Source organism: Lutra lutra, chromosome 15 (genome assembly GCF_902655055.1).
Source record: "Lutra lutra chromosome 15, mLutLut1.2, whole genome shotgun sequence".
Classification (NCBI taxonomy): Eukaryota; Metazoa; Chordata; class Mammalia; order Carnivora; family Mustelidae; genus Lutra; species Lutra lutra.
Genome location: NC_062292.1, coordinates 32,145,628 through 32,172,248, shown reverse-complemented (window position 1 = coordinate 32,172,248; position 26,621 = coordinate 32,145,628). Strand labels below are relative to the sequence as shown.

Here is a 26,621-nt window from a genome sequence, read left to right as displayed (position 1 = left end):
AGGGCCCAGATGGCATCACTTAGGGTGAGTCAGCAGACCAGGACTTAATGCCCAACCTGAATGCAGTCTTGTTCACTCAGGAATGTGACGTTACCCAGTCAACATGGCATTTCCTAGTCAATGGACACATTCTGCTCCCCTGTAGGAGGGAAACTTTGCCCGAACAATGCACTTCTGACTAACAAATTCTGTTCTTCTTTTTTATGACCTCTCCTTCCCTTTTAAAAACCTTTGTTTTATTGCACTCAGCAGAGGTCCCCACTGCTTGCTAGGTGGGATGCTGCCTGACTCGTGAGTCATTTAACAAAGACAGATCTCCAGTTTTACTTGGCTGAATTTTGTTTTTCAACATCCTCTTTAATCTTTAAATGCCAGGACTGTCAGTAACCCAGTATCCTAATGTATTTGTCGATATCATCTGTGTCTTCCAAACAATATTTTAAAGTCACTTACAATTAAAAAAAATTGGGGTACACAAAGTCCATTCTGAAAAGGAAGAAGAAAAAACTAAAAAAAGATAGTGCTAGTATCAGTGAGTTTGCTGTGCAGCCTGGGCAAACTTACTCAAGCTACACTGCTCTTATCAGAAAAGAAAGAAGCGCCATAACTGCTTTGGAGAGAACATTTTTCCTGGCAAACTTCTAAAAATCATATACCATTGAAGTCTTAATTCAGTACAGAGTGACAGAATGCATATTATTCATGCAATAGTTTAGAGCAAAATAATATCTGTTATTTTTTTTTATTTTTTCAGCATAACAGTATTCATTATTTTTGCACCACACCCAGTGCTCCATGCAATCCCTGCCCTCTACAATACCCACCACCTGGTGCCCCCAACCTCCCACCCCCCACCCCTTCAAAATTCTCAGATCGTTTTTCAGAGTCCATAGTCTCTCATGGTTCACCTCCCCTTCCAATTTCCCTCAACTCCCTTCTCCTCTCCATCTCCCCTTGTCCTCCATGCTATTTGTTATGCTCCACAAATAAGTGAAACCATATGATAATTGACTCTCTCTGCTTGACTTATTTCACTCAGCATAATCTCTTCCAGTCCCGTCCATGTTGCTACAAAACTTGGGGATTCATCCTTTCTTTCTTTCTTTTTTTTTTTTTTTTTACAGCTTTATAAACATATATTTTTATCCCCAGGGGTACAGGTCTGCGAATCGCCAGGTTTACACACTTCACAACACTCACCATAGCACATACCCTCCCCAATATCCATAACGCCACCCCCTCTCCCAACCCCCTCCCCCCATCAACCCTCAGTTTGTTTTGTGAGATTAAGAGTCACTTATGGTTTGTCTCCCTCCCAATCCCATCTTGTTTCATTTACTCTTCTCCTACCCCCTCGACCCCCCATGTTGCATCTCTAATATCTGTTATTTTTATCAACAGTTTATATTCCAAAGTTATTTTCCTATGACTTGATAATGGCTTTCCAAATGAGGCCAAGGGTAATGTAACAGTACAATTCCAAGTGGACAAATTTGGAGGGGAGGTGGGAGAAAATAAGATTGGTCTATAATTCCCCCCACTTAATCACTTCTTTAAACAGTCCCTAATTTCATCTCTACTTCAGAGCAATTTCCCCCCCATGAGACAGAAACAATATTTCCAATAGTACAACAATACAGTTGGAAAAGCAGATTTTACTTTGCGTCTTTACTCAGGTAAGGTCAGTAAGCAGAGTCGGTGCACATGCGCTGGTGAACAGCAGGATTTCTCCTAATGTTTTACTCCCAAATTTCTGAAACAGTAGAAAATGCAGAAAATGCAGATCTAGCTAAAGCCTTTAGATGCAAAGTATAAAAAGATTAGACTGTGCCTAATGTGAGCAATTTTTAAGAGGTACAATAAAATGTCACCAGGTGTGGTAGCCAATGTCACTTAATGTGTTAACTTGGGCTAATGACATCCAATTACCCCTGTCATCAAGAGGGAGTCACAATGTTTGGGGCTTGGGAATGGTTAAGGGCAGAAACTTTTTTTTAAAAAGGATAACGTCAAAGGGTGCCTGGGTGGTGCAGTTGGTTAAGCCTCTGACTCTTGGTTTTGGCTCAGGCTGTGATCTCATGGTCGTGAGACTGCATCCTGCATCGAGCTCTGTGCTGAGCACAGAGTCTGCTTGAAACTCTCTCTGCCCCACCCCACTAGTGCGCTCTCTCTCAAAATAAGTACACTTTTAAAAAAATAATAAAGGGAAAATGCCAAGTAGGTATTCAACTCAGAAGATCGGCCTATATAATATTCAATATTTAAAAGTGTTACCATTTCAACAGCACAAGTATAGATGAGTTTTTCTTCAGTCACGCTGTTGATTTCATCAATAAGTCTCTGTCAGAGAAGAAGCAATTCAGCTTTTCTGTAAGTTTCTTGCACATGGTGATGCAGAATTTGTATCGTTCATTCAGATTTTTGACTACCGGAAAGAAGTTGAGATGAGAACTAATTTTAATTTTCCTCCCAAAATAAAAATAAAGTCACAGTGACATGCACCTTTTCTGCCAATTTAAGGAAAGTGGCACTAAATGATCCTTGGGGGAAAAAAATGACCAGGAATCAGGTTCTTTCATGGGTTCTCTTCCAGTTAAGGAAAAGTTGAGAATAAAGTCCTTTTGGCTGTTCTCTGTATCAATTAAATGGCAAGAGCACCACCCAGAAAAGTCAGCATCTTTGCCCATCTAAGAGTTTTTACTAGCACAGACTCCACATCAAACTCTCTCTCGGTGTAAAGGGGAAGAGTGCGCGAGGGCGTGGGCGTGGGCGCAGGTACTGTCGCACACCCCCCGTACCTTGTTTCACAGCCTTGGACAGGATCAGCTTCCCGGACTTGATCTGGGCTTTGGTGAGATGCAGAGAGGCTGCTAAGAGCTGTGCGGCTATAACACCAGCTGCTCCACGCGCCTGCGCTGGAAGGAAGGCAGAGAGTGATATCTGCGAGCCAATGCCACCACTCCATCCTCTATGCATTGGGTCACCAGAGAGAGTTTCTAAAGGAGTATCATCCTCCTTGACATTTTTTAAAAAAATATTTTATTTATTTATTTAACAGAGAAAGAGAGAGAGAGAGAGATCACAAGTAGGCAGAGAGAAAGGCAGAGAGAGAGGGGCAGGAGGCTCCCCACTGAGCTGAGAGCCCAATGTGGGGCTCGATCCCAGGATCCCGAGACCATGACCTGAGCCGAAGGCAGAGGCTTAACCCACTGAGCCACCAAGGTGCACGCCCCCTTGACATTTTTAATGCATAAATAACTCCTAAAGGAAAATGTTCAGCACAGAAAAAAGCGTGTGTGAAAAGACTCAAGAACCAATACAACCTCTTCATCATCAAATACCTTCAACAGTATAAGTCACAAGGAAGAGGCAATACTAAGGCTGCAGAATCTTTGAGTCTTGGCTCAGAAGTGGAATCTAGGCCAGTGACATAACCAAGAGCTCCCTTGAAGCTCTTCATGAGACACAATCTCTAGTGTCTGACAGGACCTCCATCTCAGACACAAATTTACAGAAAGCAGACAGAATTTGGAAGCGAACAACAAAGGGGGCACGTACCCCCAGTCTTTGCTCAGCTGGCTGATCTGGTCCACGGCCACACTCTCCTGGATCTGGTACAAGGAGACAGCGGATGTGCACAGCTCCGGGTGGCCACCCTGCACGGCCGTCAGGTCCAGCACTCACTCTGTGAACATCAGCATCACATTGAGGTGGCGTAAGGTGTCTGTTTGTTCTCTCTGTGGCAAAGCCAAATTGTCTTAGAAACTTAGAAACTAAGAAGGTGGGCATACTTGTTTCTGTATGTACACTGCAGCTGAAGCTACTGTGTTTTTATACTTACAAACATCAGAATGAGTAGAACAGACTACAATTTTTAAATTCCCCAAAACTAGTAGGAAAATAAGCACAGGTGAAACACAATGTGGGTGTGTGGGTGTGTGCATGCATTGGTGTGTATGGATGAGAGCAGCCATAAAATTAAGTTTCAAAGATATAATGTCATGTGCTTTTACTAGAAACAATAACGACAACAACAAAACTAAACAATAAAACCAATATCTGAGACAAAACGTGACAAAATAAATATCGGGATTGAAAGGCTATCCCGTACACTAAACCACACTTTTTGACAGTTCTGCAAATTCTACTGACTTATAGTTTGAGAGATGCTTTATTTTAATTTCTGGTGGGTTTTCAGTTCACAGTGATTCCTGACACCAAAGCTCTAAATCTTGGTGAGCTGCCCAATTAGTTAAAGAGGGGAGTAAGCGTAGACATAATAGCATGCATTAAAAATGGGTAGTCTAAAATTAGTGTTTTTTGAGATGCGTTTCTAGCTATAAATGTTTCTCAAAATCTCAACTAAGACTAAGCTTCTCATTCTCCTTTTATGATTAAAAAAGGATGAGAATCATTTCCTCGAGAAAGGAGAATAAACCAATTAACTTCTGAAGATCTCCCTGCTCTCTTACAACATATAGCACTATATATTCTAATATACTGTTAAATGTACTAGAAAACAATTTGTGTCTAATTTGATTGAAAATACTCTGACAACTGCTTTTCCAATGTTAGCCCTGGGTTAAACATATGTTCAAAATTACGACTAAATTTACTAGGAAATCACTGATGTATTTTACATGCACCACTTTATAACTTCTATGTGAAATACCTAATTCTCATTCACACAAAACAGAGATGCTAGAGGTCCAGCATAGAGAGAGCATCTGTTCTCTGTTGGTCTGGAGAACTGATCATTTTAACTGGAAACGCAAGCCAAGTCAGCACTGTAATCAGCAGGAGGACACAGTGTGGGCTCCCGAATGCTGTCTTGGAGGCAGGACTGAGGAACTGAACTGGCACAGCCTTTGCAGTCACCGAATGAACCTCGCCTGTTCTCAGTCTGTGTTCGCATGATTCTGAAGCGGGTCTCCCTGCACAACTGGCTCCAGGAGGGCAAGGGCTGGTCTACCAATGCGAGCATCTGCCTGCTAGGGTTATTTCTCTGGGTTGGTGATGCATCTAATTACACTTGATTACTTTTTAAGCCTAAGTGTGTGTCATTTTTATGTTATAAAGAAAAGCAAACACTGAAAATAAAAAGTTCTGGTTTCAGGACCAAGATTATGCTTTCCAAGTCCTATCGATGGAAAGAAACTAAACTTCAGATGAAAAATCTGTATCTGTCACTTCCTATCAACCAAAGCTTGTTCTGGATGAGTGTCACTGTCCACATTATTCTGAAAGCGTGTCAGAGTGGTTTCCAAATAGAAAAGACAAGGCAAGATAAAGAAAAGAAAAACAACAACAACAAAAACAAAAACCATGGGCACTTCTGGGAGCGGTCTGCTCCTCGCTCTCCGGGGTTCTTCTCACCTCCATCAGCGTCTCCTCCAGCAGCTCCGGAGATGTGACAAGCCCCTCCAGGCTGGGGGGTGAAGCACTATATGGCATGTATCTCAGTCTGGGAGGGGCCTCGGCTCCCGGAGTGGAAGCCCCCCAACCAGCCCCAGCGGGGAGCCCACACACATGCGGCCTCTGGCGAAGCACAGGGAGGCCCCGGGGCTGCTGGACCGGGCTGCAAGGGGACAGGACGGTGAGCACGTGGGCAAGTGGGCTGCGCCCGCCCCTCCCAACAGCCCAGCAAAAGTCACGGACCCCCCAGTGGAGCCTATGAAATGTTTTATTTCTCCAAGGTCAACTTTATTCCTTGTTTTTACATCTATTTCATCAACATCATCATGGTTAGGTTGTTTTTTTTTTTTTTTTTTAATTTTATTTATTGATTCGAGAGCGAGTGAGCCAGAGAGAGAGAGAGAGAGCAAGAGCAGGGGAGGAGCAGAGGGAGAGGCTGACACCCCACGGAGGAGGGAGCTGGATGCAGGGATCCTTCCTGGGGTTCCAGGATCATGATCTGAGCTGAGGGCAGCGGTTTCACCGACTGAGCCGCCCAGGCGCCCCTTCATGGCTTGTTTTAAACAAGTTTATAGCGTATACATTTCTCCCAGTAGCCCCATAGTCCTCCTCATCATAAAACGCAGCAGAGGCACAGCAGTTCCCTAAACTTCTGTATGTGATGACTGTCTGGAGAAGTTACACTATTTCTGGTTTTTTAAGCCACAGATAACACTGTAATGAAATCCAAAGTTTTCCCTTCTTTTGGATGATTCATTTGTGATTAAGTACTCTGAAGTGGTATTATAAATAGGAATGGGGTTACCACAGGTCAAATGTTACATCTTCACAGCTCTTGTGACAACTGCTGCACTACTTTTGACCCCAGGAGTGAGCACACAGACCCTACCACACCTCAGCAACGCTGGGCACCTCCATCTTCTAGCACTGGCTTAGCTGGGGTCAAGAAAGTGGTGATCTCAATGTCACTGGTAAGGAAACTGAAGTCCAGAGAGGCTGAGGGACTCGCCCGAGTCGCATCATCAAGTCATCGACAGAACACTGCACTCCAAACACAAGCCAAAATGATAATAAGACAATTCTTAACCTGAGGTTGTTCTTGTTTGAAGGACCATATGGGTACAAGTGGGGGCCGTGACACTGTGTGGAAGAGATCGTACAGTGAACAAGACAGCTCTGGAACTTGCTGCTGTTCCTATAGGAGGTGCCAGTCCACCACCACAAGCTCCTGCAGGGGCTACAGCGAAAAGTTCACACAATGTTACGTCGCTTCCACGGTGTTTCGATTTGGGGATGGGGTTAAAGGGAGACCATTACTTTTATAGTTGGGTTTCTGGGGGCTTTTTTACATTAGGTACTTATTACTCTTAACATCAGAAAGTCAACACAGATCTGCATTAGTAGTATTTTACAGTACTCTCTTTTCAGCTGTGAACCTTCCTTACACCAAAAGCCGCCTACTCAGAGTCACTTCATAGACTTCTAAGGGACATGAGCTGCTGTCACACCTGTTAAGGATCATTTGAAAAAGTGGAAACCAAGAACTTAGGATAAAAATATGAGGGAAAGATGAAGGGAGATCAGGATTCTCCACAGGGTAAGAGCCAGAGAAAGTTGAGTCAAAGTACACATGGGCCTTGGAATTGCAGCCATACATCTGTCAGGAAGAAATGGGGTGGACCCAATGTTGGGGGCCCTGGTGGGCTGGTGTGGGTTAAAGGAAGTGAAGGTGGAAAGTCCCTCTCCACCAAACTACACAGAATCAATAAAAGTTGTCCAAAGCCTTTTCACTCTCAAGCATCTCAAAAACATTACATTTCTGAGGACACAGAATGGAGGTGGGAGTTAACAACACAAACCACAAATTTAAAACCAGATACAGAAAAAACCTACCACCAGTGTCCATCCTATCCACAATAGAGCAAAACAACTTGAAGAATCTAATTAACAGAACAGAGAGTTTATAAAAATCTTCTAGGAAGCCACGAAGAGTAAGTGGAAATTAATTAAACAGTATCTATTTGTAGGTATTCGTGTATTTATTTTTTTTAATATTTTTATTTTTTTCAGCATAACAGTATTCATTATTTTTGCACCACACCCAGTGCTCCATGCAATCCGTGCCCTCTACAATACCCACCACCTGGTGCCCCCAACCTCCCACCCCCCACCCCTTCAAAATTCTCAGATCGTTTTTCAGAGTCCATAGTCTCTCATGGTTCACCTCCCCTTCCAATTTCCCTCAACTCCCTTCTCCTCTCCATCTCCCCTTGTCCTCCATGCTATTTGTTATGCTCCACAAATAAGTGAAACCATATGATAATTGACTCTCTCTGCTTGACTTATTTCACTCAGCATAATCTCTTCCAGTCCCGTCCATGTTGCTACAAAACTTGGGGATTCATCCTTTCTTTCTTTTTTTTTTTTTTTTTTTACAGCTTTATAAACATATATTTTTATCCCCAGGGGTACAGGTCTGCAAATCGCCAGGTTTACACACTTCACAACACTCACCATAGCACATACCCTCCCCGATATCCATAACCCCACCCCCTCTCCCAACCCCCTCCCCCCATCAACCCTCAGTTTGTTTTGTGAGATTAAGAGTCACTTATGGTTTGTCTCCCTCCCAATCCCATCTTGTTTCATTTACTCTTCTCCTACCCCCTCGACCCCCCATGTTGCATCTCCTCTCCCTCATATCAGGGAGATCATATGATAGTTGTCTTTCTCCGATTGACTTATTTCGCTAAGCATGATACCCTCTAGTTCCATCCACGTCGTCGCAAATGGCAAGATTTCATTTCTTTTGATGGCTGCATAGTATTCCATTGTGTATATATACCACATCTTCTTTATCCATTCGTCGGTAGATGGACATCTAGGTTCTTTCCATAGTTTGGCTATTGTAGACATTGCTGCTATAAACATTCGGGTGCATGTGCCCCTTCGGATCACTATGTTTGTCTCTTTAGGGTAAATACCCAGCAGTGCAATTGCAGGGTCATAGGGTAGTTCTATTTTCAACATTTTGAGGAACCTCCATGCTGTTTTCCAGAGTGGTTGCACCAGCTTGCATTCCCACCAACAGTGTAGGAGGGTTCCCCTTTCTCCGCATCCTCGCCAGCATCTGTCATTTCCTGACTTGTTAATTTTAGCCATTCTGACTGGTGTGAGGTGATATCTCATGGTGGTTTTGATTTGTATTTCCCTGATGCCGAGAGATGTGGAGCACTTTTTCATGTGTCTGTTGGCCATCTGGATGTCTTCTTTGCAGAAATGTCTGTTCATGTCCTCTGCCCATTTCTTGATTGGATTATTTGTTCTTTGGGTGTTGAGTTTGCTAAGTTCTTTATAGATTTTGGACACTAGCCCTTTATCTGATATGTCATTTGCAAATATCTTCTCCCATTCTGTCAGTTGTCTTTTGGTTTTGTTCACTGTTTCCTTTGCTGTGCAAAAGCTTTTGATCTTGATAAAATCCCAAAAGTTCATTTTTGCCCTTGCTTCCCTTGCCTTTGGTGATGTTCCTAGGAAGATGTTGCTGCGACTGACGTCGAAGAGGTTGCTGCCTGTGTTCTCCTCGAGGATTTTGATGGATTCCTTTCTCACATTGAGATCCTTCATCCATTTTGAGTCTATTTTCGTGTGTGGTGTAAGGAAATGATCCAATTTCATTTTTCTGCATGTGGCTGTCCAATTTTCCCAACACCATTTATTGAAGAGGCTGTCTTTGTTCCATTGGACATTCTTTCCTGCTTTGTCGAAGATGAGTTGACCATAGAGTTGAGGGTCCATTTCTGGGCTCTCTATTCTGTTCCATTGATCTAGGTGTCTGTTTTTGTGCCAGTACCATGCTGTCTTGATGATGACAGCTTTGTAATAGAGCTTGAAGTCCGGAATTGTGATGCCACCAACTTTGGCTTTCTTTTTCAATATTCCTTTGGCTATTCGAGGTCTTTTCTGGTTCCATATAAATTTTAGGATTCTTTGTTCCATTTCTTTGAAAAAAATGGATGGTACTTTGATAGGAATTGCATTAAATGTGTAGATTGCTTTAGGTAGCATAGACATTTTCACAATATTTATTCTTCCAATCCAGGAGCATGGAACATTTTTCCATTTCTTTGTGTCTTCCTCAATTTCTTTCATGAGTACTTTATAGTTTTCTGAGTATAGATTCTTAGTCTCTTTGGTTAGGTTTATTCCTAGGTATCTTATAGTTTTGGGTGCAATTGTAAATGGGATGGACTCCTTAATTTCTCTTTCTTCTGTCTTGTTGTTGGTGTAGAGAAATGCAACTGATTTCTGTGCATTGATTTTATGTCCTGACACTTTACTGAATTCCTGTACAAGTTCTAGCAGTTTTGGAGTGGAGTCTTTTGGGTTTTCTACATAGAGTATCATATCATCTGCGAAGAGTGATAGTTTGACTTCTTCTTTGCCGATTTGGATGCCTTTAATTTCCTTTTGTTGTCTGATTGCTGAGGCTAGGACTTCTAGTACTATGTTGAATAGCAGTGGTGATAACGGACATCCCTGCCGTGTTCCTGACCTTAGCGGAAAAGCTTTCAGTTTTTCTCCATTGAGAATGATATTTGCGGTGGGTTTTTCATAGATGGCTTTGATAATATTGAGGTATGTGCCGTCTATCCCTACACTTTGAAGAGTTTTGATCAGGAAGGGATGCTGTACTTTGTCAAATGCTTTTTCAGCATCTATGGAGAGTATCATATGGTTCTTGTTCTTTCTTTTATTAATGTGTTGTATCACATTGATTGATTTGCGGATGTTGAACCAGCCTTGCAGCCCTGGAATAAATCCCACTTGGTCGTGGTGAATAATCCTTTTAACGTACTGTTGAATCCTATTGGCTAGTATTTTGGCGAGAATTTTTGCATCTGTGTTCATCAAGGATATTGGTCTGTAGTTCTCTTTTTTGTTGGGATCCTTGTCTGGTTTTGGGATCAAGGTGATGCTGGCCTCATAAAATGAGTTTGGATGTTTTCCTTCTATTGCTATTTTTTGGAACAGTTTCAGGAGAATAGGAATTAGTTCTTCTTTAAATGTTTGGTAGAATTCCCCCAGGAAGCCGTCTGGCCCTGGGCTTTTGTTTGTTTGGAGATTTTTGATGACTGTTTCAATCTCCTTACTGGTTATGGGTCTGTTCAGGCTTTCTATTTCTTCCTGGTTCAGTTGTGGTAGTTTATATGTCTCTAGGAATGCATCCATTTCTTCCAGATTGTCAAATTTGTTGGCGTAGAGTTGCTCATAGTATGTTCTCATAATTGTCTGTATTTCTTTGGTGTTCATTGTGATCTCTCCTCTTTCATTCATGATTTTATTTATTTGGGTCCTCTCTCTTTTCTTTTTGATAAGTCTGGCCAGGGGTTTATCAATCTTTTTAATTCTTTCAAAGAACCAGCTCCTAGTTTCGTTGATTTGTTCTATTGTTTTTTTGGTTTCTATGTCATTGATTTCTGCTCTGATCTTTATGATTTCTCTTCTCCTGCTGGGTTTAGGGTTTCTTTCTTGTTCTTTCTCCAGCTCCTTTAGGTGTAGGGTTAGGTTGTGTACCTGAGACCTTTCTTGTTTCTTGAGAAAGTCTTGTACCGCTATATATTTTCCTCTCAGGACTGCCTTTGTTGTGTCCCACAGATTCTGAACTGTTGTGTTTTCATTATCATTTGTTTCCATAAATTTTTTCAATTCTTCTTTGATTTCCTGGTTGACCCATTCATTCTTTAGAAGGATGCTGTTTAGTCTCCATGTATTTGGGTTCTTTCCAAATTTCCTCTTGTTATTGAGTTCTAGCTTTAGAGCATTGTGGTCTGAAAATATGCAGGGAATGATCCCAATCTTTTGATACCGGTTGAGACTTGATTTAGGACCAAGAATGTGATCTATTCTGGAGAACGTTCCATGTGCACTAGAGAAGAATGTGTATTCTGTTGCTTTGGGATGAAATGTTCTGAATATATCTGTGATGTCCATCTGGTCCAGTGTGTCATTTAAGGCCTTGATTTCCTTGTTGATCTTTTGCTTGGATGATCTGTCCATTTCAGTGAGGGGAGTGTTAAAATCCCCTACTATTATTGTATTCTTGTCGATGTGTTTCTTTGATTTTGTTATTAATTGGTTTATATAGTTGGCTGTTCCCACATTAGGGGCATAGATATTTAAAATTGTTAGATCTTCTTGTTGGACAGTTCCTTTGAGTATGATATAGTGTCCTTCCTCTTCTCTTATTATAATCTTTGGCTTAAAATCTAATTGATCTGATATAAGGATTGCCACTCCTGCTTTCTTCTGATGTCCATTAGCATGGTAAATTCTTTTCCACCCCCTCACTTTAAACCTGGAGGTGTCTTCGGGTGTAAGATGAGTTTCTTGTAGGCAACATATAGATGGGTTTTGTTTTTTTATCCATTCTGATACCCTGTGTCTTTTGATTGGGGCATTTAGCCCATTAACATTCAGGGTAAGTATTGAGAGATATGAATTTAGTGCCATTGTATTGCCTGTAAGGTGACTGTTATTGTATATTGTCTCTGTTTCTTTCTGATCTACTTTGAGGGTCTCTCTTTGCTTAGAGGACCCCTTTCAATATTTCCTGTAGAGCTGGTTTGGTATTTGCAAATTCTTTTAGTTTTTGTTTGTCCTGGAAGCTTTTAATCTCTCCGTCTATTTTCAATGATAGCCTAGCTGGATATAGTATTCTTGGCTGCATGTTTTTCTCATTTAGTACTCTGAATATATCATGCCAGCTCTTTCTGGCCTGCCAGTTCTCTGTGGATAAGTCTGCTGCCAATCTAATATTTTTACCATTGTACGTTACAGACTTCTTTTCCCGGGCTGCTTTCAGGATCTTTTCTTTGTCACTAAGACTTGTCAATTTTACTATTAGGTGACGGGGTGTAGACCTATTCTTATTGATTTTGAGGGGGGTTCTCTGTACCTCCTGGATTTTGATGCTTGTTCCCTTTGCCATATTGGGGAAATTCTCTCCAATAATTCTCTCCAATATACCTTCTGCTCCCCTCTCTGTTTCCTCTTCTTCTGGAATCCCAATTATTCTAATGTTGTTTCGTCTTATGGTGTCACTTATCTCTCGAATTCTCCCCTCGTGGTCCAGTAGCTGTTTGTCCCTCTTTTGCTCAGCTTCTTTATTCTCTGTCATTTGGTCTTCTATATCGCTAATTCTTTCTTCTGCCTCATTTATCCTAGCAGTGAGAGCCTCCATTTTTGATTGCACCTCATTAATAGCTTTTTTGATTTCAACTTGGTTAGATTTTAGTTCTTTTATTTCTCCAGAAAGGGCTTTTATATCTCCCGAGAGGGTTGCTTTAATATCTTCCATGCCTTTTTCAAGCCTGGCTAGAACCTTGAGAATCATCATTCTGAACTCTATATCTGACATATTACCAATGTCTGTATTGATTAGGTCCCTAGCCTTTGGTATTGCCTCTTGTTCTTTTTTTTGTTTTGAATTTTTCCGCCTTGTCATTTTGTCCAGATAAGAGTTTATGAAGGAGCAAGTAAAATACTAAAAGGGTGGCAACAACCCCAGGAAAATATGCTTTAGCCAATTCAGAAGAGATCCTGAATTGTGAGGGGGGAGAAAGGGGATAAAAAGGGGTTCCAAAAGAAAGAAAGAAAAAAAAACTATTAAAAAAAAGAAAGCCGATAAAGAAAAAATATAAAAAGAGGAAAAAATATATATCTATTAGATAAACTATTTAAAAAACGTTAAAAAAAGAAAACGGTAAAAGTTAAAAAAAATTTAGCAGAAGAAGAGAAAAAGAAAAAAAAATTGAAAAAGAAAAAAAAAATTAAATTAACTGCAAGGCTAAAATATCATGGGGAGAAAGCCATGAGTTCCGTGCTTTGCTTTCTTCTCCTCTGGAATTCCGCTGTTCTCCTTGGTAGGTGAACTTGGTCCTGGCTGGGTTTCCGTAGATCTTCTGGGGGAGGGGCCTGTTGTAGTGATTCTCAAGCGTCTTTGCCCCAGGCGGAGTTGCACCGCCCTTACCCGGGGCCGCGCTGAGTCATCCGCTCGGGTTCGCTTTCGGGAGCTTTTGTTCCCTGAGCGCTTTCCTGTAGAGTCCGGAGGATGGGAATAAAGATGGCGGCCTCCCGGTCTCCGGCCCAGAGGAGCCGAGAGCCCGGGGCCCCACTCCTCAGTGCGCCCTCAGAGAACAGCGCCAAATGACTCCCGTCACCCTGGCCTCCGGCCGCGCTCCGAGCTGACTGAGCCTGCGACCGGTTCAAGGCAACCCTGAGTTGAGAGTCACTCCTCAGCTCTGTCTCTGCAGCCGGCTTCCCCGTTCTAATACCGATAAGCTCTGCGACACTGAGACACCCCCGATCCTTCTGCGACCCTGCGGGACCTGAGGCCGCGCTTACCCGGCCTGGGCTTCACCCCAGTTAAGCCTCTGGAGCTATGTCCCTCAGCGGAACAGACTTTTAAAAGTCCTGATTTTGCTCCGTTGCTCTGCTGCTCGCCGGGAGCCGGCCCCTCCCCCCGCGGTCTATCTTCCCGTCGCTTTGGATTCACTTCTCCGCCAGTCCTACCTTGCAGAAAGTGGTTGATTTTCTGTTTCTGGAATTGCTGTTCTTCTTCTCTTCAATCTCCCGTTGGATTTGTAGGTGTTTGCAATCTTTAGATAAGCTATTTAGCTGATCTCCCGCTACCCGAAGTAGTCTCAGCCTGCTACTTCTCCGCCATCTTGACTCCTCTCAGTATTCGTGTATTTAAATATGGTCATGGATGTATTTGAAGAGACAATGACCCATTTCTTTTAAGGTCTTAAATTTTTCCTATTATCAGCAGTTTTTATTTTCAGAAATGGAGACTTCATGATTAGAAAGAGAAATCTGTGATTTCGAATGATGATAGTAAAGTTCATGTGGAAAAGAGAAGGGAAAAAGAGGATAAAAATGATCAAAGATTCATTTTATGCCTAAATGTTGTTTAGGGAGAAAAATCCGGTTTCATACACACAAACTTGGACTTAAATTACAACACATATTCATGTAGAACTTACAAACCCTATAAATTTAAATTAATTTGTAAAAGGGGATGAGACATAATACGGTTTTTCAAACAAGCTAATTCCAAAAACTGACTTTTTTGGAGTAGTAGAGTAGTGACTGACTTCTGGAAAACAGCAAACAGAACGACGACTTTCAGAATGGCAGTGTTAAGTGTGAGCAGCATCAGAGAACTGCTTCTCAGTGAAACAACTGTAACTGGTGAAAATTAATTTTCTTACTCATTTAAGGAAGAGAGAGGGGAGTAGGGGGTGAGAGACAGAGAGTCTTAAGCAGACTTGGCACTGAGCAGGGAGCCCAACAGGGGGCTCGATCTCACAACACTGAGATCACAACTGAGCAGAAACCAAAAGTCAGATACTTAACTAACTGCATCACAGAGGCACTGTGGTAAAAATTCCTTTTTTAACAAACAACCACTTAGGGGCACCTGGATATATGCACCCTTATGTTCAATGCAGGATTATTTACAATAGCAAAGATATGGAAGCAACCTAACTCTCCATCAACAGATGAATGGATAAAGAAGATGTGGTGTAGGTGTTTTACATATACAGTGGAATATTACACAGCCATAAAGAGGGATGGGATCTTGCCCTTTGTGACAACATGGATGGACCTAGAGGGTATTATGCCCAAGTGAAATAACTCAGACTGAAAAAGACAAAACTATGTGAATTCACTCACATGTGGAACTGGAAAAACAAAATAAGCAAAAAGCAGAATTAAACCTATAAATACAGAGAACAAATGGATGGTTGCCAGAGGGGAGGGGAGGGGAAGGGAAAAAGGCAAAATGGGTGAAGAGGAGTAGAAGATACAGGCTTGCAGTTAAGAAATGAGTAAATCATGGTAATAAAAGGTACAGCACAGGGAATACGGGCAATGATACTATGATAGTGATGTATGGGGACAGATGGTAGCTACCCTTGTGGTGAGCACAGCGTAATGTATAGAGATGCTGAGTCACTATGTCGTACACCTAAAACTAATGTGAACTTGTATGTCAACTATACTCAAATAAGAAAAAAAATTAAACTATGATCATAATGTCTCATCAAATAGAGAATATCATTAAAGAGAGAGATTATAAAAAAGAACCAAGTGCAGGGACGCCTGGGTGGCTCAGTTGGTTGGACGACTGCCTTCGGCTCAGGTCATGATCCTGGAGTCCCGGGATCGAGTCCCGCATCGGGCTCCCAGCTCCACGGGGAGTCTGCTTCTCTCTCTGACCTTCTCCTAGCTCATGCTCCCTCTCACTGTCTCTCTCTCAAATAAATAAATAAAATCTTTAAAAAAAAAGAACCAAGTGCAAATTCAAGAGTTAAAAAGAACAATAACTGAAATTAAAAATTCACCACAGGGGTTCAAAAGCACATGTGAACTGGCAGAAGAAAGAATCCATGACCTTGAAGATAAATTGATAGAGACTGTACAATGTGCAGCACAGAGTGAAAAGAGAGCCTCAAAAGAACTAGGAGATACCACTAAGTGTACCTATGCATAATGTGGATTATAGGCATGCTAGGGGTGCCAGGAGGAGAGGAGAGGCAGAAAAAAGCAGAAAAGAATACCCAAATAAATAATGGCTTAAAATTTCTCAAGTCTGATGAAAAATATTAATCTCTATATCCAGGAAGCACAACAAACTCAACGGAAGATAAACTCAAAGAGAGCCACACCCAGAAACATCACAGTAAAACCGTAAAAGCCAAAGACTAGGAGACAAGCTTTGGAGCAGTAAGAGGAAAATCATGTGTCACATATAGAGGTTTCATTCAGTCTACAGCTCATTTGGAAAGTACAGCCAACTTAACAATATTAAGTCTTCTGATCTATACATACAGGGTTTCTTTCCATTTATTTATGTCTTTAATTTATCTCATCAGTGTTTTGTAGTTTCCAGAACCAAAGTTTTATAGTTTACAAGTATAAATTTGTTCCTAAGTATTTTATTATTTCTGATGGTATCTTACACAGAATTGTTTTCTTAATGTCACTTTCAGATTGTTTCTTGCCAGTGTATAAGAAATACAGTGGGTTTTTGGGTGCTGATCTTGTACTCTGCAATGCTGCTGAATTTATTAGTTCAAATAGTTTTTTAGTGGATTACCTAGGATTTTCTACATACAAAATCATGCCATCTGTGAAGAGAGGTAGTTTTACTTCTTCCTTTCCAAGCTGGGTGTTTTGTTTTTTGTTTTTGCTCCATTGACCTGGTTAGAGCCTCTGGTACAATGTAGAATAGAAGTGGTGAGAATGGGTATCTTTGTCTGTTTCGTGATCTTAGAGGGAAAATATTCAATCTTCCACCTTTAAATAAGATGTTAGTTGTGCATTTTTCATAGATGTTCTTTATCAGGTGAGTAAATTCTATTTCTAACATATTGAGTATTATGTATTACATTATCTGATTTTCATATGTGAAAGCAACTTAGCAGCCCAGGGAAAAATTTCACTTCATAAAATTTCCATTTCACAATGGAAACTCAAGGACCCAGAATAACCAAAACAATCTTGAAAATGAAGAACAAAGGACTCTCATTTCCTTGGTTACTATAAAGGTATAATAATCAAGGCAGTATGGTACCAACACAATAAAAGACATATAGATTGGTGAAATAGAATTAGGATCCAAAAATAAACACATTTATAGTCGACAGATTTTTCTGACAAGGCTAACAAAACAATGCAATATGGAAGAAAGAATAATCTTTGCAATAAACGGTGCTGGCACCACTGAATATCTACACACAAAAGAATGAAGGCAGACCCCTACATCACATCATCCACAAGAAAGTCAGTTAAAGTGGATCACAGGTCTACATGTAAGAGATAAGATACAAAACTCTCAGGAAAGAATACAGAGTTAGGCAAGGGTGTCAGATGTTATTTAAGAAGGGGTATCTAGGGAAACCCAAAAAGAACACAGAGAGGTTTAGCCTGACACCTACAGCTACTGCAAACACTAAGCATGGCCTAACTCCTAGCCAGGAAAACAAACAAACAAACAAACAAAAAAAAACTTGTGATATTTAATTCAATTCCTTCTATCCAATATATCAGGTCAGGCTTTCAAAAAAAAAAATTTAAAGATATACTTAATGGTAAAAACAGTTTGATGAAACAGAGCAATCTTCATAACCAGACTCACATACAGCACAGACTGGAATTATCAGACTAAAAATTTAAAATAAATATGGTTAATATGCTAAGGGCTCATTAGGGAAAAGTAAACAACATGTAAGAAGAGATTGGTAACATAATCAGAGAGAACGGAAACTCTACAAAAGAATCAAAAGGAAACATTATAAATCAAAATCACTGAAACAGAAATGAATAATGCATTTGATGAGCTCCCCAGTAGATGGACATGGCTCAGGAGAGAAACAGCTTGAAGATGAGCCAATATCAACTTCCAAAACTGGAAAGCAAATACAAAGAAAAATGAAAACAAAGACGGAATAGTCAAGAACTGTGGGAAGCTACAGAAGTATAGCATATATGTAAAGGGAATATCAGAGGGGAAGAGAGAGAGAAAGGAACAGAAGAAATATTTGTAGTTGTAATGATCGAGAATTTTCCAAAATTACTGTCAGAACCAAAACACATATCCAGGAAACTCAGAGAACACCAACAAGGATGAATACAAAAACAAACAAACAAACAAACAAACAAACAAAAAAACTACACCTAGACATATATCAAACTGCACAGAATCAAAGACAAGGAAAAAATCTTGAAAGAAGCCAAAGAAAAAGTACCTCACCTATAGAAGAACAAGAGTAAGAATTACATTGGACTTCTCTTCAGAAACCATGCAAGCAAGAAAAGAGTGGAGTAGTCTCTTTGGATTAGAAACCATGTTCAATCAGATATTTGATGGTCCAGATTATTTCCTTCTTCAGATGCTAATGGGAGAGTCAGTAAAAAATTATAGAGAAAATGAGAAAAGATAACAATGGTGAATCCCAAATTTAAGTGTATATAATAATCATGGGGAGAGTATTTTTTTTTGAGATTTTATTTATTTATTTGAGAGAGCATGAGTGGGGGTGGGGAGGGGCAGTGGGAGAGGGAGAAGGCGGCTCCCTGCTGAGTGGGGAGCCCAATGTGGGGCTCGATCCCAGAACCCTGTGAACATCATGTGAGCTGAAGGCAGACACTTAACCAACTGAGCCGTTCAGGAACACAGGAGCTGTTAAAAGTACTCATTCCCAGAATCCATTCCCTGAAAATTTGGTTAAATAAGTCTAGGTTATGGTCTGCAACCGGCCCTTTGTTTTACTTTTTGACAAGCAGTAATCCAATTAATCTAGTTGTGGATCTGTAGACATAACTGTCCCTGAAACAACTATGAAAAAGGCTAGGGGATCTCAGTGACCTATGGTGTTTTTTATAGGATCTACTCACTCACTGTATAAGAAATGCTCAAGACTACAAGTGTATTTAAGCTAACTTTGGTCAGTATTACCCAACCAATAAAAACCAGTCTTGGGTCAGAATTCCTCCTAACTCAGAACTGGTGGTGATTAAGACACCCCACAAGCATCTGTCTTGATGTGCTAAGAAAAAAAGATGAAGTGGTAGGGAGTGGGTGAAGAAATCTCAGGGAGTGTGTGAACAGTCAGCAGAATCAGACAGGTAAAACAACGACTTTCTCCTGCCCTCCAACCCAGCCAAAAGATGTCCATGGATTAACGTCTGGAACCTGTAAATAGGCTACATTACATGGCATAAGGTAATTAAAGTTGCAGATGGAACTGGCTTAAATATAAAGAAATTATCCTAGATTATCCAGCGGGTCCAATGTAATCACAAGGATCCATTAAATGTAGAATAGGGAGGCAGGAGGTCGGAGTCTAGACCGGCCATCATTGGCTTTCAAGATGGAAGGGGACCCCAAGCCAAGGAATGAGGGCAGTCTCTAGATGCTGGAAAAGCCTAGGAAATGCATTCTCCCCTACAACCTCCAGAAGGAATGCAGCCTTGTCAACATACTGATTTTAGCCCAGAGAAACTCACTGCAGGCCTCTGACCTCTGAAACTGTACAACGCTATGTTTGTGTTGTTTTAAAAACAGCACACTTGTGCTAATCTGTGGCAGCAATAACAGTAAACCAATGCACATACTAGCAAATAACCTACCTAGAAAGAAACCCCATTTTCTAACCTGTATCCATTGGTCGTTCTGTATTTAAACTGTCTGTGCTGCCCTGGTGTCCACCTAAAGGTATCTTCGCTTGTTGGTCTGATAATTTCCCAGCACTGACAGATCTAGAAAGAAGGCATGATGTTCATAATGGAAAGTATACTTTATTTAATTTTATTTATTTATTTATTTACTTACTTATTTACTTATTTATTTGTCAGAGAAAGAGAGAGCACAAGCAGGCAGAGAGGCAGGCAGAGGCAGAGGGAGAAGCACACTCCCTGCTGAGCAAGGAGCCTAATGTGGAACTGGATTCCAGGACCCTGTGATCATGACCTGAGCTGAAGACAGAGGCCACCCAGGCATCCCTGGAAAGTATACTGTAAAAATCCCAATATTTAAAATAATAAGGGAGATTAAAGCCAAGCCACAAAGGGTTAAAGGGAAGTCAGAGAATAAGGAGACAAAAAATAGGTATCAGACAATTCAGGGTAGAGATGAACTTCAATAACCCAAATAAACAAAAAGCATACATAGAACATTCAGGAAATTCAGTGAGGACTCTGTATTCAGTCACAGGAAGCACCTGTGGTTTTCACAGATTCTAAATGTATACAGTTCATATCATTACCCAAGTGGTGTAGACCAGCTACTAAACTAATTTGGTCTGGTTTGTCCTTATCATAGAAATAGATGTGCTATTGCAGTTTTCACACTGAAGGCTGGGAGGGAATGGTGTCTTTTACCTGCCAAACACCATTTTGTTCTGCTGCTCAGGCTTCTGCCTCTCACCGCCTTGAGCTAGGAGACAATGAGGGTACTCCTGTGGCTCGCTCCTGTCTTTAGTCTGCCCTTCAGAGGGCCCGTGGTGAGTCACCATGGCTAGCTGGTTGGAAGATGCTTGCGTTTTAGGTATTTGAAAGGAGCTGTGGTCTGAGGAATCACATGCAAACTGGTTACTACCCCGTGTGCAGCATTCGGAATCGTCAGATCTAAGTCAGACCTCGATTCACATCCTGCCTCTTCCACTGACAGCCTCTGCGGCCATGGACAGCTCACTCGTTCTCTCTGGCCTCAACTTCCTTTCTTCAGGAATCAGTGGGATCATGTATAAAAAGCATTCGGCATGAAGTACTTAGACTGTGCCTGGCTCATGGCAAGTCCTCCTTAAATGGTAGCTATTCAATATCACCATGAATCTTTTCTATCAAGCACAGTAGCCCCCATCATAGCTTTGCTTTCTGTGGCTGACCCTGGTCTAGAAGCAGGTGATCCTCCTTCCGATACACCGGCAGAAGGTCAGTGGTAGGCTAACGCTGGGTCACATGCCTACATCACTCCCTCACTTCATCTCTCCACACAGGCCTGTTCCCACCTCACATCCTCTGCTTCTCCCTCTCCCAGTGCCCCTCCCACCATCACTTGTACTTTTTCTCTCTCTCAAATAAATAATTTTTTTAAGATTTTATTTATTTATTTGACAGAGATCACAAGCGGGCAGAGTGGGAGGCAGAGGGAGAGGGAGAGGGAGAAGCAGGCTCCTCACTGAGCAGGGAGCCTGATGTGGGGCTCGATCCCATGACCCCAGGATCATGACCTGAACTGAAGGCAGATGCTTAATCGACTAAGCACCCAGGCACCCCAAGAAATGAAATCTTAAAAAAAACCTGCCCCATGATTATTATATATTATATATATTCTGGGTGTATTTTGAGAGAGAGAGACCACATTCACTTAACTTTCATTGTGGCCTATTATAACTGTTCTATTTTATTATCAGTTATGGTTATTAATCTCTCACCATGCCTAACTTATAAATTAACCTTTATCATACTATCTGTGGTTTCAGTCAACTGCGGAGAGTCTTGGAGCATATCCCCGGGGGACAAGGGGACTAGTGTTGTGAGCTCAGCTAAGCTACCCCACAGCACTGCGGACTCCGCATCACTCCATGTGGCCACGAAGCTGCAGGGCCTTAAACGGACACCGGCCCCACATGCAAGTGCAGGCCCTTGAGAGCAGACTGCGGTCACAAGTACATTTAAATTCTGGAGATGACTCCTTCAACACCCCTGGTGGTCTAGTTTCCCCCATCCCCCAGGCTTTCCCCTTGAATGTTGCACACACAAAGACTCCTGTGGAGCTTACTAGAATCCCATTATTTTGGCTCAAACTGACCAATCCTGCTTTAGCTCAGGAACCCCAAAGTCCTCCATCCCGGACCCTAATAAATGCATGTGCCTTGGGTCCTGTCTCTGTCTGCACCTGCCTGGACATCCCCGTGTAGTCTCTTGAGGCATGCCAGGTACTTCTGCCAAGACATGTGAGCAACAGACTTCTCTGTTCCAGTCTCTCTGTGGTGGTCTGCTGCTGGACCTGAACTCACCACACAGCACCCCGTGCTCCATGTAACGAACGTTAACTGAACAAAGTCATCATGCCGACTAAAGAGCTTAACGAACACACCTTAGTAGCAGAGCCAGTGATGGTTGGTAAAGGAGTTTTAAAGAACCAGTCTGAACTGCAAGGAGAGGACCCCATGTGCTTGGTGGGAGAGGTTCCGAGGCTGCCGGGCTGACTGGGCTGAGGTGAATAGCTGTACCCAGCCCTGGCGTGGGATGGGCACATGGGGTCTGAGTGCTGCTTTCTGAGTTTCTGCTTGTTCTGGTAGATGTCAGTGAGGGTCGGGGTGCTCTGCAGCCTAGCGCCCGACTGGAGAGACTGTGGTGATGGAACCAGTGGCACTGGGGAACCTGCCACGGACACACATGCAGGTTAACCCAGAGTGCAGGCAAACACTGAAGAAGTCAGAGGACAGTACTCGAAATGGGAAGTCTAATGAATGTCATGTTCTTCAGGAGATATTTTTAAAATTGTGTATTTGGCAAGAGATGATTTTGGGGATAGGTGGTAATGGTGGTGGGTACGTTAGCCGCTCTTAGCAGCAGCTAGCAGATAACTCTAATTAGCACAAGAGAACTACATCATAAATGATCAATGTCAATAAAAACTACAAAAACCTGGGTATCTGGGTGCCTCCATTGGTTAAGTGACTGCCTTGAGCTCAGGTCATAATCCTGGAGTCCCGGGATTGAGTCCCACATCGGACTCCCTGCTCGGCAGGGAGTCTTCTCTCACTGACCTCTCTCCTCTCTTGTTCTCTCTCTCTCTCTCAAATAAATACATATAATATTAAAAAAAAAAAAAAAACTATGAAAACCTCTGTTGAACTGAAACCAAATGATTTCTACTTATGTGAATGCATACTTGGGGATATCAATGTATTACTCTCTTTTCTCACCTAGCAGCTAAAAGAAACTTTTCAAACCAATCCAGAATAACCGTTTATCTAATTAGATAATACACTTTTTTGGGATTTTATTTTACTTGCCTAAAAATCACAAGCATATATGGATAATTTAATTATTTTTATTAGTCTCATGAATTAAATTCATTTGCAACCTAAAGCGTCCCTGTTCTCCACAAAGAAAACCCTCGTCCACAGGAACTCTTGCCTCCTCAGGGGACACCGCAGTAAGAGCCTGAGAAATAGGGTCCTGATACGGTGAACAGCTGGAAAGGCAAGAGGACTGCTCTGCACAGACCTTGTTGCCAACTTCAGGTCTACTAAGCCAGCCCGGAGCTCCAGATACAAATTCTTTTGAGCTTGTTGCAAGCCAAACTACCACCAATAATTTATAGGTACGGACCTATAACCATAATCTTCCCAAAAAGGAAACTGGAGTTTTTGCTACTGACCGCTTCTAGCCTAATCTCATCCTAAATCTGGTATTTAATCTTTCAGAACTGGGTTCTGCCGTCTCTGTGTGTGTGTGCGTGTGTACGTGTATATATGCATAAGTATGCACATAGAAATAAATAAAATTAGTAGCAGAATGTTATAAATCTGGAGAAAGTCATCTAAGGTTTATTTTTAGGGAAACACAAAATATGAAAAACTGAAAAACTAAGAAAAGGTGCTTTTCTCAGTGACACAGGATTCCTTTAATTAGCCAACTCCTCAAATTCACATATAAAATTTGACTAATAAAAGTGTGATTTGCACATATCTTTTATATATTTTATATTAAAGCAAATAAACTATATTTCTTGTTTATCTCATGCTAACTAGCAGCTGTTATCAAGAACAGTATTAAAGGAATGAAATTTCATTTTCTAGATTGGATTTATTTCCTTTTTTTCCCCCCAAAGATTTTATTATTTACTTGACAGAGAGACAGTGAGAGAGGGAACACAAGCCAGCAGGGTAGGTGGGAGGTGGGAGAAGGAGAAGCAGGCTTCCTACCGAGCAGGGAGCCCGACACAGAGCTCAATCCCAGGACCCTGGGATCAAGACCTGACCCGAAGACAGAAACCAACTGAGCCACCCAGGTGCCCCTATATTGGTTTTTATTATCTACACGACAATGACCAAAATTTAGCTCAGTTAATTAACAACTTGCAAGAGAAAAGATACCCAAAGGAGATACCTGATTAACTATATGATATGTTAAAGCCTATTAGACCAAGATCTTAGAAAGTAGGACAACAGATAGAGTATTTCCTATCAGTTCTATTCCTCTGGTAAGGCTAGAAAAACAACTCAAATCCACTTATAACAGGATTAAAATTATTAATATGCCAAGCAGATCTCCTACCTGATAAGTTTCTACTCCTGGATTTGTGACCCTGGGGATGCCCACAGCAGCACTGACTCAGCTGCTCCAGAATGGTTCCAACTGTGAGCAGGGAAACAGGGAAAGGAACAAGAGGTGATTCAAAACCAGTGCCGGAAGGAGCAGGTGAGCCATGCACCAGCTGCACCATACATGACACTTGACAAAGCCAGATGAGCAAAGCTTTATTTCAGCGGGCACTTACTGACCAGCGTGCTGGGTGCTGGGTGCTGGGCACACAACAATCTAAAGAACCGCAGAATCAGCCTTGAAACAAGGGCAGCAGGAAAGAGAGCCACGGGAACAAACCAATGCCTGCAACCGGTTGGTGACGTCAGACCGAGGAGGAAGGAGCTCATGGTGTTGGAGGCTGTGGAGCTGCATGGATCCCAGCCAGTGGACAGCACAGCCGGCGGATGGCCCAGCTTCTGTCCTTCTGCACTCACCATGCTCCTGCCGCCCGTCCCAAGCCTTGCTCCCCGAGGCTGCACACAGCCAACACCTGCACATGGACGCGGCATTCGTCCAGGCTGGTTCAAGCAGGTCAGGAAATTTGGACTATCTAGGGCTTGGGGACACCCCTGGGGCCTGGCTAAAATGTCCTTAGAATTAATTCACTCTAGTCACTCTAGTCAAGGTTCCCGGACCCACTCCTCCTACCTCCCCCCTCCCTCACAGGGGTCAGGGCTGCAAGGAGGTCTGAAGGGGCTCCCCCAGAGCCCTCCTCTCCCTGCCCCCCGCACCCATCCCAGGCACCTCCCCCGTCGTTCTGGCATGTCTCTGTGGCTCCCTTCTCTGCATCCACCTCTGAGAACCCAAACCAACCAGAGGAAGAGCTGGGAGAGCTCAGGGAGATGAAGCAGACAGGAGACGTAGGTCTGTAGCCAGGTGGTTACACAGGCAAGCAAGGTTAGAGCCCGAGGAGGGGCCTTTTCCTTGAGGGCAAGGACAAGGCTTGGCTCTTGTCTCAGGAGACCCTGAGGTGCCTCAGGAACTGCTGAGGGAGTGAGGGAGGGCCAGGATTTTGCTTGGGGAAGATTTTTCAGCTAAACAGCAGCTTCGGAACCACTATAATAGGTGTGGTGATACACATTTTTAAAAACTAACATTATGGTGGTGTTTTTTTTGAATCAGGTCTCCTGGGCATACTTCAATCCTTCGCATCCTGTCTCCTCTTGGAATTTCTTCTGTTCCCTACTCCTACCTCTGCAGTTTTGCCTGAGAGTTGAGCCCTATACAGGGGTATAAAAATTTACCTTTTAGAAGTAAAAAAAAAAAAAAAAAAAAATATATATATATATATATATATATATATATATATATATATATATTTATATATTTATATGGGGCACCCAGTTTGAGACCTGCTGCCCCAGGGCCCTCTCTGCCCCCCACCCTGCTCTGCCCCAGATCACTCTGCACCAGATCACTGGTGCCATCTCCCTCAGATTCTGCAGTCTCAGCTGCTTTGGCCTGACTTGCATGTTTTCTGAAGTTGGAGCATTTTGTCTCTCAGTTCATGAAAATTGTGGTTTTAGGTTCGTTTTTCTGTTTGTTTGGGGTTTTGTTGCCTGGGCTGTGGGGCTGCTCATGCAGGGATCCCCCCTGTGCCTTGCAGACTTCCCAGGCGAGGTGGAAAGACCCAGGCTGAAGCTGCCACCATCTTCCTCCCAGAGCTGGAAGGCCCCCAGGGGACCCAAGCCAGCGCTGCTGTACACACGAGTGTCTCTTAATCCTCACAAATCTGAGTGGACAGTAGGTTAGGTGTTTCATGCAATTATTATCTAGGGTTTCTGATTTTGTGCGTTTGGAGCCCAAACCCAGTGGAAATACTTTTTATCCCTGAGATCCATTTTACATTTCCAACAGCGGTCCCGACAAAGACAAACGTATCTGGGGATGCTGACACAGGCCGGGGAGAAGGTAGAGAGTGGGCGGGGTATGATATGGCTCCCCGTCAGCTGAAACTCACTGCCATCATGAGCTCCTAAAGACAGTGTCATGTCAGATCTGTCTGTCTGTCAGATCAGGTGAAAACAACAGTTCCACTCTCCTTACCCAAAGGGGAAGGTGAGTAAGGCCTGGAAGACCAGTGGAGAGTCTTCATCCAACTGTCTGCACTGTGTCTGCAGGCACTGGGGAGCAGGATCCCAGCCGAAGGAAGCCCAGTGGGCTGGTGTTGGACCTTCGTACCACTGCAGATCTGAAATGAAAAATAAAGTGACTCGCTCTCTGGCAGGTTCTGGGCTCTCCTTCCTTTTTTTCTAAAACTTCCTAACAACATGTCAGGGAGTAGAACTTTTAAAAATATGTAATATAATCAC

At 42.4% G+C, this 26,621-nt stretch overlaps 1 pseudogene; it reads right to left on the bottom strand.

The window, feature by feature from the left end:
• LOC125085570 (serine/threonine-protein kinase ULK2-like) overlaps positions 1 to 26,621 on the bottom strand; it is a 57,557-nt pseudogene that overhangs the window by 2,414 nt on the left and 28,522 nt on the right.